A 17055-nucleotide genomic window follows, 5' to 3' on the forward strand; every position below is an offset into this window, starting at 1 on the left:
GTTTCAGGGGAGGAGGCATGCTGGTCCTGCCCTCCAGACCCCGGCAGGGGGCACCTCCCGCTGGTGTGGCCTGGGAGCATCTGTCCTGCATTGAGACCGGCTGAGTATCCCCTGGTGTCAATGACTTCTCTTTCCCTGTCATTCCCAGGAAAGCTCCTTTGCTTCAAACTAACCCCATGAGGTTGGTATTGGTGTCCAGCTACAGAAAATGGAAGGCTCAGAGACGTTAAGTGACTTACCCAAGATCACACAGTAGAAACCGAGTTTATCTGATTCCAGAGCCCATGTTCTTTCCGGTGTACACACTGCCTACAGCTGACTCATTATTCCTTCTCTATGATGGGCCCATCTAGGACCAGAAGGAGGCTTTGGAAGAACCTTCCACAGTGAGCACTTGGGGGTCCTGATGCCCCCTGAGAAACCTCATGTCCTGGGTTTCTGGCTCTGCTGCAGATTGGATGATCTTGGGAAAGTCTCTTGTACCAAGCCTCAGTTTTCCCCTCCCTCAGATGGGGCTAGGAGTTCATCACAAAGCACAGGATAGAGCACACCCCCTCCCCCTCACTCCTCACCTCTACTTGCTCCATTCCAAAGACCCACCCTCAGGATCAGCCCCCACCCAGGGGCAGGCAGCGGCTGTGCTGAAGGGTCCTCCACCTTCTCACGGGCATGGTCCCATGAAGATTAAGGACACAGGCGCCCAGAGTGAGATGCTCTCTTGATGTGCTGGGCACCCCTGGAGGATTCCCGAAGGCCCTCAGCAGACCAGCTCCAGCTGGGGAGAAACAGCATCTGGGGGCACAAGAGACCCAGGACCAGGGGCTACCCTGGCCTGCTCTGGGCTCCTTCCTTGGTCTCTGGACCTTCAGGGCTCCCCTGGCCACAGGGGACATTGCAGACTTGGCCTGGCTTGGAAAGGGCCCTCAGCCCTGGTACACCCAAATAATAATTAAATTCCCTGGTCAAGCCCATTGGATCAGATGAACTCCCTTCATGTGAATATGGACATCAGCCAGCTGAAATGCCACACCCACTGCCCACCTTTTCCCCAGCCCTTGCGCTGAAGATCCTATAGGGGAAAGCTACTTCCACTAAAAATGATTCTGTGCTTTGGAAAATACGTGCAAGAGTTGCAGGCAAAAGAACTGCCAAGACGCCCCACGGCCAAGCCTGAGGTAAGACTGTAAGTGCTTTGGAAAGAATTTCTGGCAACCCAGGTACAACATTTTTAACTGAGATGTCCAGTGTTCCTCAGAGAAGGGCAGCATTAGAAAATTCAACATCTGTCAGCCTCACAGGATCTGGCGGTGGGAGAGCCTGCACCCTGGCCATGGTGGCACACCTGGTTCTTGTCTGCATCCAGAAGCAGTTTCGGTTTTAGTTGCATAAAATAGAGGTCTCTCTATCTCTCTCCCCACTGACCCACTATAAAAGTAATGCTTGTTTAAATAAACTTGGTAAATATGACAATAAGGAAAAAACATAGAAAAGTCCCCAGCTCTGTCTCACCCCAAGCGTCCTCGACATTCGCTGACATCCTTTTGTTCCTTTGTTTACCCCTGTGCTTTAGAAGGTGCTCTGTCGTCTCCTGCTCAGTACATGTAAGATTCCATGAGCATTTCCCTTTCATTCTAAGTTCTTTCTCCTCCAAGAGGCTGATCCCATGGCTCACAATCTTAAAATTGTTTCCTGCTGTCCCGCACAAAGCTGTGATGCATACCTTTGTGCCAAAAGCTGTTCTCAAATTTTAAAGTATTTCCTTCGGATTGCTTTTTCAGAGTGGTATGGCTGATCAGATGGGAGAGGAGTGTGGAAGGTTCTAGATCCAAAGACCCTCTTGAAAGGGTGATTCTTTGCACCTGTGAGAGCCAGAGACGGTCACAGGAAAGATGGCCCCTCAAACCGAGAGCCTTCTACAATTTGTCCTTGAAATGGCCAGAGGACATCCCCAGGGATACTCTCCCTTCTGCTGAGGCCCACAAGGATGGGGATGTCACAAGTGGCCCTAGAAAGAGGACTGGGGCTCCTGACCCTGACAGAGGCTCACAGTTGCTTCATCTCAGAAGCAGCAGCCCCATCGGCTGGAGATTTCTCGTGGGGCTTGAAGTCGGTCATGTGACTGTCATTTTTTTGCCACTGACGGGCTGTGTAACCTTGTGCAAATTACTTAACCTTTCTGAACCCATTTCTACATCTGGAGAATGGCTACAATAATGGCACTGGCTTTCCTTGGGTTGCTGTAAACATTAAGTGGAGTGTTGTTTGCAGCACCCTGAGCCCAGGGTTGGCTACACCACTGCGGTGTCCCACGTAAGCAGTGACGCACGCATTGGAACTGCTGTAATGACTACTTCCACTGCATATTCATTCCACTCTGTCCCAGAGCCTTCCTCTGACTTCTCAGTCTTCATTTCTTCAGGGTAAATAGGGCTGAGCATGGTTCCCTCCTCCTAAAGTTGTTGGAACGGAGCCAACACGTGTCAACTGCACAGGCTTCGTGGTAGCTTACTTGGCATGTTGTTGGTATCCTCCAGTGGAGGAACTCGCTACCTTTGGATCAGGCTTCAGGGGCAGCCAAAGCCTGTTTCTGGCTCTACAGAACATGCTGGCTCCAACTTCCACAGAACTCCTCCAGTTCCAAACCCCAAGATCCTGGGGTCGCACAGCACTGAGGTGCAATCCCAGGTTCATCTCTCCCAGCTGTGTGTCCTTGAACAAGTGCATCAGCCTCTCTGAGGAGCCTCAGGCTCCTCATGTGTAAAGCAGGGGCTTCAATCATGGGGTTGTTAGGAAGAGCAAACAAACTGACGAGGCACACAGGAGATGTTCATTATACATGAATTTCCTTTCCCCTGCAGATCCTGAAGGGATTCTGTGTTTACAGGGGAATGAGAAAGATTTAAGAGAAAAAGCCTAAATTCTGGGCAAAATCAAGATGCCTGCTTGAGCAGTGGGGAATCAGCATTCTCAGCCCTGCCTGCTTCTATCTCTGAGGCTGCTTGGAAACACTGGTTAAGTCCCGGATTCAGCCCCAGCGCCCGACAGTATGGCCCAGAGGCCTGGTTTTTAGCCGCTTCATGGCTCTTCTGCCTCTATGAAGAGAATGGTGATGGGGATGGGGATGATGTCATTGGGCACACAGTTATTAATGCCTGTGTACCAGGCCCTGTGGAAGGCTCCAGGGTTAGAGATGAGGTCCCCACTCCAGAGACCTTCTGTTCTCATGGTGGCTGGAAATAAAGACTGCAAATTAAGGAAGTAAGATGAGCTAAGCTGAGATGAGCTGGCAAGTGAAGGAAATAAACAGGAGGACGCAACAGAACAAGGGAAGGGCTGACTTCCGCTGGAGAGGAATGTTTGGGCGGAGATTTGATGGAGGAGAAGGGGCCCACCAAGACTAGAGGTGCAAAGGTGCTGGGCGGGGAATCAGGCATGATGTGCACGAGAAACAGCAAAGAAGCCAGGGGCCGGGATGTGGTGACCCAGGCTAGTGGGCAGGAGCCAGATCTCCACCGCTCAGCCTGGAGCACAAAGCAGTGGGGTTTTGATGAAAGGATGAAGTGGGGAAAGACAGCAGGTCTGTTCTGTGTGGCTCATGTGGGCAGCTCCAGAGGGGCAGCTTCCAGCTCACCATAAGGCCAGCCTTCCAGATGGACAGAACCATCTAAAGGTGGAAATGGATTCTTCATAAGGAAGTGAGCTTCCCACAGCCAGAGGCATGCAAGCCAGAGGAACAGATTGCTTGGAAGGGAGCTCCGGGTCGCACTGGGCTGCACACATTCATTCACTTGGTCATTCAGCGGACAGTGGACAGTTGTGGATGCCGCTGTGACCAGCCCTGTGTTGGATGCTGGGGTGACTGAGATGGGTCTGTTGTGCCACTGCTTTTGTGGAGGTCATGGCCCAATGGGGAGGAAACCCTGGGAAGAGGGTCATCAGAAGGGGGACAGAGCAAGCATGAGGGCCACAGAGGAAGGAGTGAGAGGAGGAGGACGGGGTGGGGGGAGAGAGAGGGAGGAGGGAGCATTTGTGGCTTGAGGGAGCGTCATGGTAGACGGGCACGCACAGGAGATGGGTTCCTGGACTCCCCCGCCCCCTGGCTGTGTGACTGGCTGCGCCTGCTCCTCGTGTGCTAAATGGGAGCAGGAACCCCAGCTGCATGTCCCTCTTGGAATGCGGCTGGCTGTGGCAGGCAAGGGCTCCGAACTTTTGTTGCTGCTAAAGATTCACAGGAATGTTGGACAACCAACGCACTGTGCCCAGAGCAGAGAACTGGGGCAGCCTCGGAGGGGCCTCGAAGTCCTGCTGGGGACTCTCCAGGATGGCCCGCTAGGAGCTCGGCTTGACCTGAGAAGAACCACCACACGCCCCTTCCTGCCCCGGAGGCCTGAGGACGGGAGATGGGTGAGACAGGACAGTAGGCCTCCTAGCCTGCCTCTTGCTGCTCAGCCCTGGGGAGGGAGGCCCATGCTCGGTGGCATTTCCAGAGCCAGTGGGCACTAGGGTGGGAGCTGGGGGCTGGCACCGATCACAGCTCCAGAGCCAACTGCTCATTAATCCACCTCCCACATTGGCTTCAAAATAACTCATTCAGCCTAGAAGAACTGCTGGCCGCCTGCCAGGGAGGGCCCCAGAGGAGGGGCCCACAGAGCCTTCTCATAGGCGGCCCCCCACACTGCAGGCAGGGACCCCGACAGGAGGACAAGAGATGCCCCTGTTCTGAGGAATGTGCCCCTTCCTCATCATGGGGACTTCCCCCACTATGGCTCTGCCATGGACAGGTGAGGAAACTGAGGCTCCAAGGGGACAAGGATGACCCAGCAAATCAGACGGGGGCTGCTCTGCAGTGGGCATGGAGGAGGGACACTTAGAGAGGCTGAAAAGAGGGGGCAGAGAGAGCGCCTCTTGGGGTTCCATTGGCCTTCTGCCAAGAGGAAGACGCCAGCACCCTGCGATCCAGCCAGAGGGTCCCAAGGCTGAGGTGAGGAGGGACTCCAGGCTTTAGGATGAGGCTGCCTCAAATGCTAGAACAGAGTGCTGGGACCTGAGTCCTGGATTCTGAGGTACACGTCTGTCCACCGGTGGGGGGGGCTTGGGCCACCAAGTCCAGTGCTACAGGCTCCTGTCCCTCAGAGAGCTTGGCCACAGCCAGGCCGCTAATAGAATGGTGGCCATGTCTTCCTCCCCCCACCAGGCCCGGGGACAGCCCGGAAATGGCCGGGGCTCAGGACTTACTGGTCAAGGTGGAGCTCGGGCCGAAGCAGGATGCAGCCACTGCCCTCCAGACCCTTTCTGATTCTTCCCATCAGCTGCCAAGCTGGGGAATAGCCCAGGTGCACTGGGGGAAGTAGGTGTGTATGTGCATGTGTGGGCGTCACTCAGAGAAGGCCACAGAACCCCCAGAAAGCAGGAGCTCTGCCCCACATGTCGGGTACAGGGCTGAACTCACTGCCTTCCCCGTCTGCTCCTCTCTCCCACCTCAGAGAATGAGCCCCCGTCAACTACCCGGGTTCCCACAGCAGACACTTGCTGCCTCCTCCTGCCCACCTCCCACATCCAAACCACCACCCAGTCCTGCCCAAGCCCCTCCCAACTCACATCCAAACCACCACCCAGTCCTGCCCAAGCCCCTCCAAACTCACATCCAAACCACCACCCAGTCCTGTCCAAGCCCCTCCCAATTCACATCCAAACTACCACCCAGTCCTGCCCAAGCCCCTCCGAACTCACATGCAAACCACCACCCAGTCCTGCCCAAGCCCCTCCGAACTCACATCCAAACCACCACCCAGTCCTGCCCAAGCCCCTCCCAACTCACTTCCAAACCACCACCCAGTCCTGCCCAAGCCCCTCCGAACTCACTTCCAAACCACCACCCAGTCCTGCCCAAGCCCCTCCGAACTCTCGGAATCCATCCGCTCCTCACCCCCAGCCCACCAGAATCCAGGCCACCACTATCACCCCTTGGGACTGCTGCCAGGTCCTTGTCATGTTTCCCTGCTCAGCATATCCCCTGCTAGCGCACACACACACACACATACACACACATACACCCACACCCACATACGCACACATTTATACACATATACCTACACACATATACACAGACATATACATGTGCATACACAATCTATACACACAGCTATATACATAAACATATAGCTACCTATACACATAGCTATATACATACATGCACATACACAATACACACACACACAGACACACATATACACACACATACACAGATGCAATACAGACACATATAGAAACACACAAATATACAAACACCTACACACATACATGTATACACATATGCATATGTACAATACATGCACATATACACAGACATATACATATGCATACACACATCTATACACACACCTATATACATACACATATACACAAACACATACACAAATACACACATACATAAACACAATATAGACACATATACACATACACACATACACACGCATATACACCAACACATATACACATATGCACACACATGCACACAAACACACACATACACATATGTACACACAAATGTACAAACACATACTAGCACACACACTTGCACAAACATATACAAACACATGCCTGCATACACAGATATATATTCACACAAACATATACACACATACACACACATACATGCACACACATACATACATGCATGCATACATACATTTACGCCCCACTGGCTGTCAAAGGGATCTTTCCAGAACTCCAGTGTGACCAGGTTACGCCCCCATTGCTCTCTGTAACCTGACTTTGAGGCCACTGAGCCTGGGCCTGCTCACCTCACTGAGAATCTGGGGAGCAGAGAGATTTTAAACACAAGTTGGGCTTATTATAAATGCATAAATAAATATAAATTAATGCTGTGTATAGAAACTTGTACAAATCTAAATCAATAAATCAAACGCAGGTTTGGGAGTCAGCAGATTTGGGTCTGAATCCTGGGGGCCATTTCTTGGGTGACTGTGTGACCTTGGATAAGTCACACCACCTCCCCAAACCCTTTCTTCATCTGGGACATAAGGTTGCTAAGGGCCTTCCGCATTAGACTTCAGGAGGTGCCTGTACCATACTGTCCAGTGTTGACACCACACCACACACATGCACACAACACACACACACAACACACAGGCGCACACACACACCACACCACACATACACACATAACACACATGCACACACACACCACACATGCACACACACCACACATATCTATACACCACACCAAACACCACACACACACACACCACACATGCACAGACACGCCACACACAGACACACACAGACACACACACCACACATACCACACATAGATATACACCACACCACACACACAACACATGCAGATAGACCACATCACACACACAACACACACACAATACACATGCACACACACCACACACACAACATATATAACATAATACACACAGACACACCACACACAGACACACACACCACACATATACATCACACCACACACACAACACACATGCACAGACACACCACACACAGACACACACACCACACATACTACACATAGATATACACCACACCACACACCCACACATACACAACACACATGCACACACACCACACACACCACACATACCACACATACCACACATAGCTATACGTCATACACACATACCACACACACGCACATAACACACACAACACACATGTACACACACCACACAGACATACCACACACAGACACACACACACAGCACATACCATACATAGATATACACCACACAACACACATGCACATACACAACACACGTGCACACACACACACCACACACACCACATATACCACAAATAGCTATATGCCACACATACCACACACACGCACATAACACACAACACACGTGTACACACACCACGCAGACATACCACACACACACCACACATACTACACATAGGGCACACCACACCCACACAACACACACAGACACACCACAGCACACACACAAAACACACATGCACACACACACCACACACAGACACACCACATACATGGATATACACCACACAGAGACACCACATACACAGATATAGACCACACATCACACACCACACACGCACCAACACACGCCACACACACAGCACACCATGTACACAATTCCATCCCACACCCCCGCCACTCACTCAGCGACCTCTTTGCCTTCTGTGGTCTGGGCAGGGTGCGGGCCAGCAGGGCGCCCCTGGGCTGCTCATCTCCACTCAGGTGTTGTGCCCCTCCGGCACAGCCGGTCTTAGCCTGAACCTAAGAAGAAAGGGCAGAGCCGCTTTTTGAACTCGGGAGGCTGTGGGTCCTGCCAGCAGCACACAGCCCCGAGGCAGCGGCTGGGCCTGAGACACTTGGGCCTGCAGGGGACATCCCAGGAGTGCACCGGGGCTGGCCAGGCAGGGGCCTGTGGGGTGTGGGGCTGGCAGCTGGCAGCCAGCAGTGCCGCCGAACGCCCACTTGCGCCAGCCGCTAGTTTCCAGGGCCTGCTCACGAGCCAGCGGGCATGCTGGGCCCAGACGGCCCTAGGGTGTCCTGCCAGGGAGAGGCGTCCTCTGCGAGGGTGGCCTGGGAGGGGCAGGGCGGGCAGGGTCATCTGACACCTCGCATTTCCTCCAGGCAAGGACACCAGGCTGGCGGCCAGGGCCACCCCCAACTCACAGTGTGGCCTGAGACACGCTGCAGACTTCCGTACAATCGGGGGACGGGGGCAGGTAGAGGGTCCAGTGCTGCCGCTGAGCTGACCACCCCTTGTCGGGGATTCCGGTCCCCGGGCGCAGGGCGACGTGCGAGGGGGCCGCGGCCACAAGAGGGCGTCTGAGCTTCAACCAGCAGGGAGCCGCGGCCAAGAGGCCTCCAGGTGGGGTTCAGGGGCTGAGAGTGGTTGGGGTTGAACTGGAGCTGAATCTTGCGGGAGGGGGCAGACTACCTGTGTGCGCCCCCAGGCAACCCCTTAGCCACTCTTCATCTCTTTTCATCTGATGGCAGCACTACCTTGCTTCAGGAAATATTTGCTGAGTACACACATAAATGAATGAAGTGAAGGAGGTATTATTAATAATCAGTGTTTTACAAGTAAGGAGGCAGCTCTGTGCCTATAGGGATTTGCCCAGGTCACACAGCTGGTAGGCATGGAGCCAGTGATGCCCCTGGTTCTGTCTGCCACAGAGCTTTGGAGAAAGCACCAGAACCAACCTGTGGCGTTACCAGCACCCAAGCGCTCAGAGCAGGGACAAAACCCTGGTCCTGGGCCCCTCCAGGGACCCCCTCTGCCACAGAGACCAGGCCTCTCTCTGGTCAGCACTGAGTAATAGTAATCACTAACAAGAAGGAACCCACTGCCACACACTTTACGCTCTCATGAAGCATCACTGTGCCCTGGGTTACAGAGAAGGAAGAAAAGAACTTGCCAGAGGCCACACAGCTTCTGGTTGGAACACTTTGGCCCTGGGAACCCACACTCCCCTCGCCATGCTACATCTCCCGGAGACTGTTTTCCAGGAAGGAGCTCCTAGCCACGTCTCTCCAACTGTTCATCCAATGCGGTTTTCTCGCCTGCTCAGTGGTGGCAGAGGTAAATGACAACATAGCCCAGCCCCGTAGACTTCACCCAGAGGAGAAGTCAGACAAGACAGCAGGGGACTCATTCAGGGCAACGTGGGCCATTAAGGGCCCTGTGAATACAGAATCCTGATCCATGACACAATTCCATCACTAATTCCAGATTCCCATCAAGAAGCCAAAAATATAAAAACCCTTCAAGCTGCAAGCCAGGACACCCTGCCACCACTTTGGGGCAAGAACCCCTCATCCTCAGCCCCGCCCTCCCTCTCCCCGTCCCTCAGCCACCTCCTCCACTTCCCCGCGCCTCCCTCCACACCTCCACACCCCCAGGACCTGAGGCCTGACTTGGCCTTCTCCACCAACACCTGCCTTCATCCTGGGAGTTCCCCGGACCCTTGACGACCTGGCCAACCCCCTACTTCTCCCTCATCACCAACAACTCTCTCCCTCTTTTGTACTTGGCCCAGCCAACCCCACCCATGCCATGGCCTGGGTATCCTCACTCAGAACTACCTCCCCCACCCCATATCCTCCCAACCCCATATTGGCCTCTATCCATGGCCCTCCTTCACTTAGCCCTCCTTCACTCTCTGACCTCATCACAGCACCTTCCTTCTCCTCCTGGGGGCACTTCCCTCCCTCTCCAACCTGGACCCCAAGGAGCCTTTCTATAGCGATAGTCTTGGGCACCCACCCTGCAAAAGTCTCCCTGCCACTCTGCAAAGATGCAACCATGGGATAAACCAGCCAGCCCTCCCCGAGGAGCCCATCTGTGCCCTAAGCCCTGGACTCCACCCTTCCCTCCTCCCATCTATCCCCCTTCTTCACCTTCTCTTTCCCTGCATCAAGAAACGTGCTCTAGCCTGGGCAACAAAACGAGACTTCATCTCTACTAAAAATCAAAAACATTAGCCGGGCGTGGTGGCATATGCCTATAGTCCCAGCTGCCTGTAGTACCAGCTACTCAGGAGGCTGAGGCAGGAGGATCGCTTGAGCCCAGGAGATTGAGGCTGCATTGAGCCAAGATGGCACCACTGCACCTCAGCCTGGCTCAGGCACTCTCAGAACTTCGGGAGGCCGAGGTGGGCGGGATCAAGATCAGCCTGGCCGACATGATGAAACCTCATCTCTACTAAAAATACAAAAATTAGCTGGGCGTGGTGGCGGGCACCTGTAATCCCAGCTACTTGGAAGGCTGAGGCAGGAGAGTCACTTGAACCCAGAGGCAGAGGTTGCAGTGAGCTGAGATGGCACCACTGCACTCCAGCCTGGGCGACAGAGCAAGACTCCCCATCTCAAAAAACAAACAAACAAGAAAAAAAAAACCCTTCTGAAGCCCTACACTTGGCTCCAACCAGGACCCATCTTTCTTCCCCCTTCCCAGCAAAACATATTCCAGGGTTACCTTTATGACCAGTCTCACTCTTGCATCTGCCGTCTGCTTCCCAGGCCTGCTGCTGTCCACCCCGTATTCCACCAAAATGGTTCTTACTGAGTCACTCAACACATTGTTGTTAAATACAGGGAGTGCTTTTCCGTTCTCACCCTGACCAAGAGGCAGACAGCCTGACAAAAACCCTGTGAAGTAGGTACTGTGATTGATTATCCCCATTTTGTAGAAGGGATACTGAGGCACAAAGAGGGTAATCGATTTGCTTGAAGTGAAATAGCAGGTAAGCCTCAGAGCTTACCAGGCTCCCTCCCCTGAATATCCCAGAAGAACCTCAGACTTGCCACAACCAAAATGAGCTCACTGACTCTGCCCTGACCTTCTTATTCCTGGCCAAGCTGGGCTCTGGATCAGACAATTAGTAGCAGCTGGACCCTGGGCGATTGTATTTAATGCCTGTGAAGTGCTTAGCACAGAGCTCAACGCAGAAATGCTCGATGAAGGCCAGCTTCTATGTGTTGCTATGACACACACATATATACCCACACATATACACAAACATATACATACATGCATGCATGTACACATACACAGACAACCCAGGACCTGGCCACTCAGCATGCTGGCCTTTTTATACTTTATCAATCAGAGCAGCATCGATTTATAGCCCTGTGTGTTTGGCATGAATGCACTATTTTTCAAAAGCCAAAATAAAACTCCAAGAAGCTGTAAAAACCCAGGAGTTTGGAAGATTCCCTGCAGGGTCAATTAGGGTGAATTAGAACCTACAGATGTGAATCTACCCAACCACATAATGGCAACTTGGGCAGTGCACCTCGGAATGCTAATGAAGGCGGCCGCTGATGGGGAGAGAGCCAGCCTGGCCTTCCCTCTGAGGCCTGCTGGGAGGGGGCAGGACCTTGCCCACCCCTGGGCTGTGTGATCGGGACAAAGCTGGGCCTCACTCTGAGCAGCAGTTTCTTCCTCTGGAGATGGGGCTACTATGTACTACTCAGGAGGGGTAAGTTCAAGTCCTTAAGTGGGGACTTAAAATTCTGTGCGCCCCCATTTTCATCCCTCAGGCAAAGATCTCAGGACTTGTGATAGTGGTTACAGTCAACATTTGCTATGTATGACTGTCTCCATAAGACAGAGTCATGCTCCCCTTCTACTGACGGAACTCAAGAGTCCCTGCTTTGGACAAGGGAGACTGCAGGAAGCTGGATCCAGTCTCAGGTATTGCACCTAGGGATGGTTACAACTTTCCTCATTCTACAGATGGAGACGATACCTGACTCCCAACAGCCAGGATCGTAACCTCTCTACGCATGTGACCCAGGCCCAGCGCCTCCCTATGTGGTGAGGTCACAGCTCTGCCCATGGCCCTGCCTGCTCCCTCAGTGCCAACCTGCCTAGGAAAGAACATAGATCTTAGATCCAGAAAGCCCAACTCTGCACGTACAGCTGAGCAACCAGGAACAAGCCTGCCCCCTCTCTCTGAGCCTCATTTTGCCTGTCTATAAAATGAGGATGATAACTCAGGTAAAACACACACACAGTGCCTGGCACAGACTAAGTGCCCAACCAAGGTTAGACAGTTTAAAGATCCTCACGAGTCCTTCATGAGATAGGATCTATTACCCCCCATTCTGCAGATAAGTAAACTGAGACTCAGAGAGGTTTAGCAACTTGCCCAAGGTCACAGAGCTAAGCAGCAGGAGGAGCAGGAGCTGGGGCTCAAACCAGGTCGGCTTGTCTCCAAAGGGCTCAGGATGGAAGAGGAGTAGATGGGGCCCCAATCCTGTAGGCAAGAAAAGGAAGAGGGAGGGGTAGAGAAGGGAAGGAGGAGAGAAAACAGAAGGGAGGGCTGTCATTGGCAGAGGACGCCCTGGCAGAGGACGCCCTGGCAGAGGTGAGGCCAGGTGCAAGCAACTGCCTTAGGCAGAGGTTCAGACCCAACAGGCGCCAGTGGGGGCAGTGCCAGGCTGGCGGTGGACGCCCTCACCCTCGCTCTGTTCTCCAGTGACCTTGCCGGCTCAGCCTGTGCCACCAGCATCCCAATGAGGTTCTGCAGGCAGGAGTTTGGGGTGGCACTCCCACATGACAGGACTCAACAGGTCCTCCCCCTGCTAGGAACAGAGTCAGGGTTCTGCTCTCCTCCCCTGGTGGCCAAGTGCCCCCAGGAGCTCTATTTGGGGCCACAGAGGCAGGAGGTGGGCCTGAGCCCCGAGCAGCGAACAGCCTGAGATGGCCCCCAACCAACCCGGGAGACCTGGGGCACCTGGAGGGTGGGTGGGGCCCACCTACAGCTGCCAGGCTCCCTGCCATCGCCTGTGGTCCCCGCCCATCTCTGACAGCCGGGAATTCCTTGGGCATGACAAAGTTGACCAGGCCGGGGCTGGGAGCCTGGCCTGGCAGCCTAGGCAGGGTTCCGGTTACAGCTCTGGATGCAAGCTGGCTGTGAGTCCATGGGCACGTCACTTCCCCTCCCTGGGACTCAGCCTCGCCATGGCCAGCGGTGGCAGTGCTGGCCTAGCTAAAATGACTTTCCAGTGCAGGGAATCTCAGAATCTGGATTCACAGAAGCCAGGGGTTGGAAGGAACCTCAGGCTGTGATTTCCTAATACTGGTGTGCAGCTGACAGTGTCAAAATTACCCTGGGAATGTGTGAAAATGTAGATCTAGGGGATCCCCTCCACCCCCAGCAGAGGAGTAGACTGCGGACCCAGGCACCTGCAGATTTGACAAAAAGCATCCCAGACCCACACTCTCAGAGGGCTTCTTGCCACTTCTGCAGAGGGGAGGCTCTTCCAGAGATGGGATGCCCCAGGATCCCTGAGCCTCCCCACATCTTTGCAGCTTCATCCCCTGGGGCTCCTCAGAAGCCTAGAGCCGAGTTCCAGCTTTCACTCCCCCCAGCAAACTTTCCGTAGAATTCTCTGCCAGCACCTCTCTGTCTAGGTCCTCTCCACCCGGGCCACAATTACTGGCCACTCCCACTTTCCCTCCCACCCAAAGCAGAAGGCTAGGTTTTTTTGTTTTCTTCTTTTTTAACTGAGGTAAGATTTGCATACAGTAAGGGGCACTATTTTGAAGTGAACAGCTCGATGTATTTCTACCTCTGAACCCTCCGCATCACTACCCCCCAGGCTAAGCTCTAGACCGTTTCACTCACCCCAGGGAGCTCCCATCAAGACCCCTTGCCTTGCCTCCCACACTGTTCTGAGTCCATTACCATGGATGGGATGTGAGAGGCCTGTTTCTGGAGTGATCTGTGCTTTCAGCCCCTGGAATGCAGGCTCCATGAGGACAGGCTGTCCTACTCCTTGCATTGCCTGGCACCAGGCAGGTGCTGGGAAATCTGTGGCCCCCTCCAATGGCTCCCACTGGCTCCTAGACATTTCCCTTCCGCTTTCTCCCTCACACAGCTCAGACACTGACCCCAGCCACGCCCATATCCAAGCTCACACCCACCCTTGCCCCATGCATTTCCTCCAGCGGTGCTTCCCACTTAGGGTGGGGTGGCCCCTAGCTCCTACCCACTGTGGCCTCCCTCACCCCAGAACACTGCACTCATCGTGTTTTGTCTCCTATGCCCGTCCCACACTGCCTCACACATGCTGGGCTTGACAATCGCACTGCCATCCATTAGTCCTACCATACACCCTCATACTCACACATGTGACCATGGGACAGTCACTCCCCCTCTCTGGGTCTCAGTTTCACCATCTGTAAAGTGACACAATCAGGCTAAGTGCATTCTGTGAGCTCCTTTGGCTCTGAAAATAGCAAATGTAAATACATATTTGTTAGACAAATAAATAGCCCCAAAGAATGGGTCTTCACTGATAGTGGGATTGTAGCATCTGCTGGAGTCATTTTAGAGGCAGAATTCCAAGTGTGGTGTCAAGAGTGCTGGCTGTGGAGCCGACTGCCTGGGTTAAAACCCTGGGTCTCAACTTTCCCATCTGTAAGATGGGGGTAATAGTGGGGCAGGGTGAAGATGAAATAGGAGAGTGCACAGAAGCAGTTGTGGTGCAGAGAAGCCTGGCACTCACCTAGTGCACAGTAGAGTTTAGCTCCTACTGGCATTCCCAGGGCCCAGGGTCACTCAGCAAGCCCTGGAGTCCACACCCGCCCGGGACCAGAGGGCAGAGCAAAATGTGGCAGCAGTTTCTGCCGCATGCCACCAGAGGGCACCATGATGCAGCCAAGTGCGCCAAGGCCTCCCTGACGCACCCCAGGAAGACCACTCCTGAGGGAGGAGGGCAGTGCCAGCCAAAGCCTGCTGGCCAGAAGGACAAGGATGAGCCTCCATCCTCCAGAAGAGCTTCCACCACCACAGCCCTTTCTCCAGAAGATGCCCCACACCACCTCAGCCTGACATTCTGTCCATTTCTATCACAGCCTGTGATCCACAACAGCCTAGAGAACACGGATACTTCCTACCAAAGCCATTAGACCCATTTCACAGATGGGGAAACTGAGGCCCAAGAGAAGGCAAGATCAGCCCCAGGTCATGAGTGAATTTTTGTCTTCCTGTTCAGGCTGGCTTCCCTGCACACCCCCTAAGCATCCGTGGTATGACTCCCAACCGAGGCTGGGGTACCAGCACCTACGCTGCCTCCCTGGCTCCCTGAAGGCTGCAGGAGACAGGGGAAGCCACAAGTGTGAGGGTGGGGAGGCCTCAGCATAAGGAATGGAGAGAGCCAGGGGGGCGGGGGGCAGAGAGAGGCAGAGCAAAGCAACACGGGAAACAGGGCAGGGGCACGAGAGAGATGTGGGAGAGACATTCGGAAGAGACGGGTGGGACAGGAAGAGAGACAGACGGACAGACAGATAAACCGAACCCTGAGGGAGAAGTGGGGGAGTGAGGGCGGCCGCAGGAGGCAGAGGAAGGGAGAAGGGAGAGCTCCCAGATGCAGGGAGCACACTAGGAAGAGAGATGGGGACAGACACAGAGAGACGGCTGGAAGGGGAAGAGGAAAACCCCTCCCCTCTCAGCCCCACAGCCCCCCACACCCCAGAAGCTTCACCCTTGGCTGGAGGAGGGGACCCTCTTTCCCTGTCCTGGGGGCTAAGCCCAGGCTTGGCACTCGCCCTCTGCTCCGCCCCCACCCAGCAGGTTCCTCAGCCAGACACCTCCTGGGGATGGCGGTTGAGCTGGGCTCCCTGGGGCACCTGAGGCAGACAGGCAGGGTCCCCAAGGCCACGTTGCTAGGAGATGCGGCCCTAGGGCCCCAGCTTATCTCCTGAGCCTCTTCCAGGGCAGGGCTTGGGACTCACCTGGGGCACCAACCTCCCTGAGCTCCCGCCCCACTCAGCCCTGGTGGGCCCCTGCTGGGCATCCTACAGGCCCCTGTGCAGTGAAGAGGCACCCTTCATCCCTCTCCCTAGCCTCCGAAGGCAGAGGGAATGATACTTGGTGAGCACCTGTGGTTTGCCAGGCCTCACCAACTCCCAGCACCCTGTCCTATCCTGTCCCAGCCACTGGGCCTGGTGTGCTCTTGAGAGACACTAAAACCCAGAGAGGCTGGTTCAAATTTCCACCTGCCTTTTACGAGCTGTGTGACCTTGGGCAAGTCACATACCTCCTCTTCTCCCTCATCTAAGGATGACATCAGCAACCTCATCTTTAAACAGGGACAGTATCTGCTTCATAGGGTTGTCCAGAGGAGGAAAAGCCACAGTGGGAAGAGGGGACAGGAAAGGCTGGTTTCTATCACTGTTCCTGTCCCTGAGCCTGCAGGGCTGTGGCTGGGGGCACCTCCCAGCACCTCCCCAGTCAGCCCTGTCCTGGCCCTGCTTTGAGCCCAGTGATTCACAGCAGCCTCTAGGGAAAGGGCTGCCCTGACCTCTCCCCAAGGCACTTGGACAGACACAATGAGGGATAAACCCTGGGGCACAGGCAAAGCCACACCCTTGTCCCTCTGTTCTGTTTTAGGGACTCAGGTAAGAGCAACTTACCTCCCAGGCCCTGTTTTAAGCACCTTAGCAAACCCACAAGGGCACCTGGTGCTGGTGTGACCATTATCCCCATAAATGGATGCTCAGAGCTATGCCTCTGCGC

The 17055-nt window shown here is 54.3% G+C and overlaps 1 long non-coding RNA gene across 1 annotated transcript in view; it reads right to left on the minus strand.

Moving 5' to 3' along the window:
- The window catches only part of LOC107976552 (uncharacterized), a 42220-nt gene extending 33408 nt beyond the window's left edge, over positions 1–8812 (minus strand). The window contains exons 1-2 of the long non-coding RNA XR_001720610.3: positions 8693–8812; positions 8173–8290 (exon numbers count right to left, since the gene is read on the minus strand). This is a non-coding gene — a long non-coding RNA (uncharacterized LOC107976552). The remainder of the gene's footprint in view (positions 1–8172; positions 8291–8692) is intronic.
- Positions 8813–17055: the final 8243 nt, after the last annotated feature.

The sequence above is a fragment of the Pan troglodytes genome, chromosome 1 (genome assembly GCF_028858775.2).
Source record: "Pan troglodytes isolate AG18354 chromosome 1, NHGRI_mPanTro3-v2.0_pri, whole genome shotgun sequence".
Lineage (NCBI taxonomy): Eukaryota > Metazoa > Chordata > Mammalia > Primates > Hominidae > Pan > Pan troglodytes.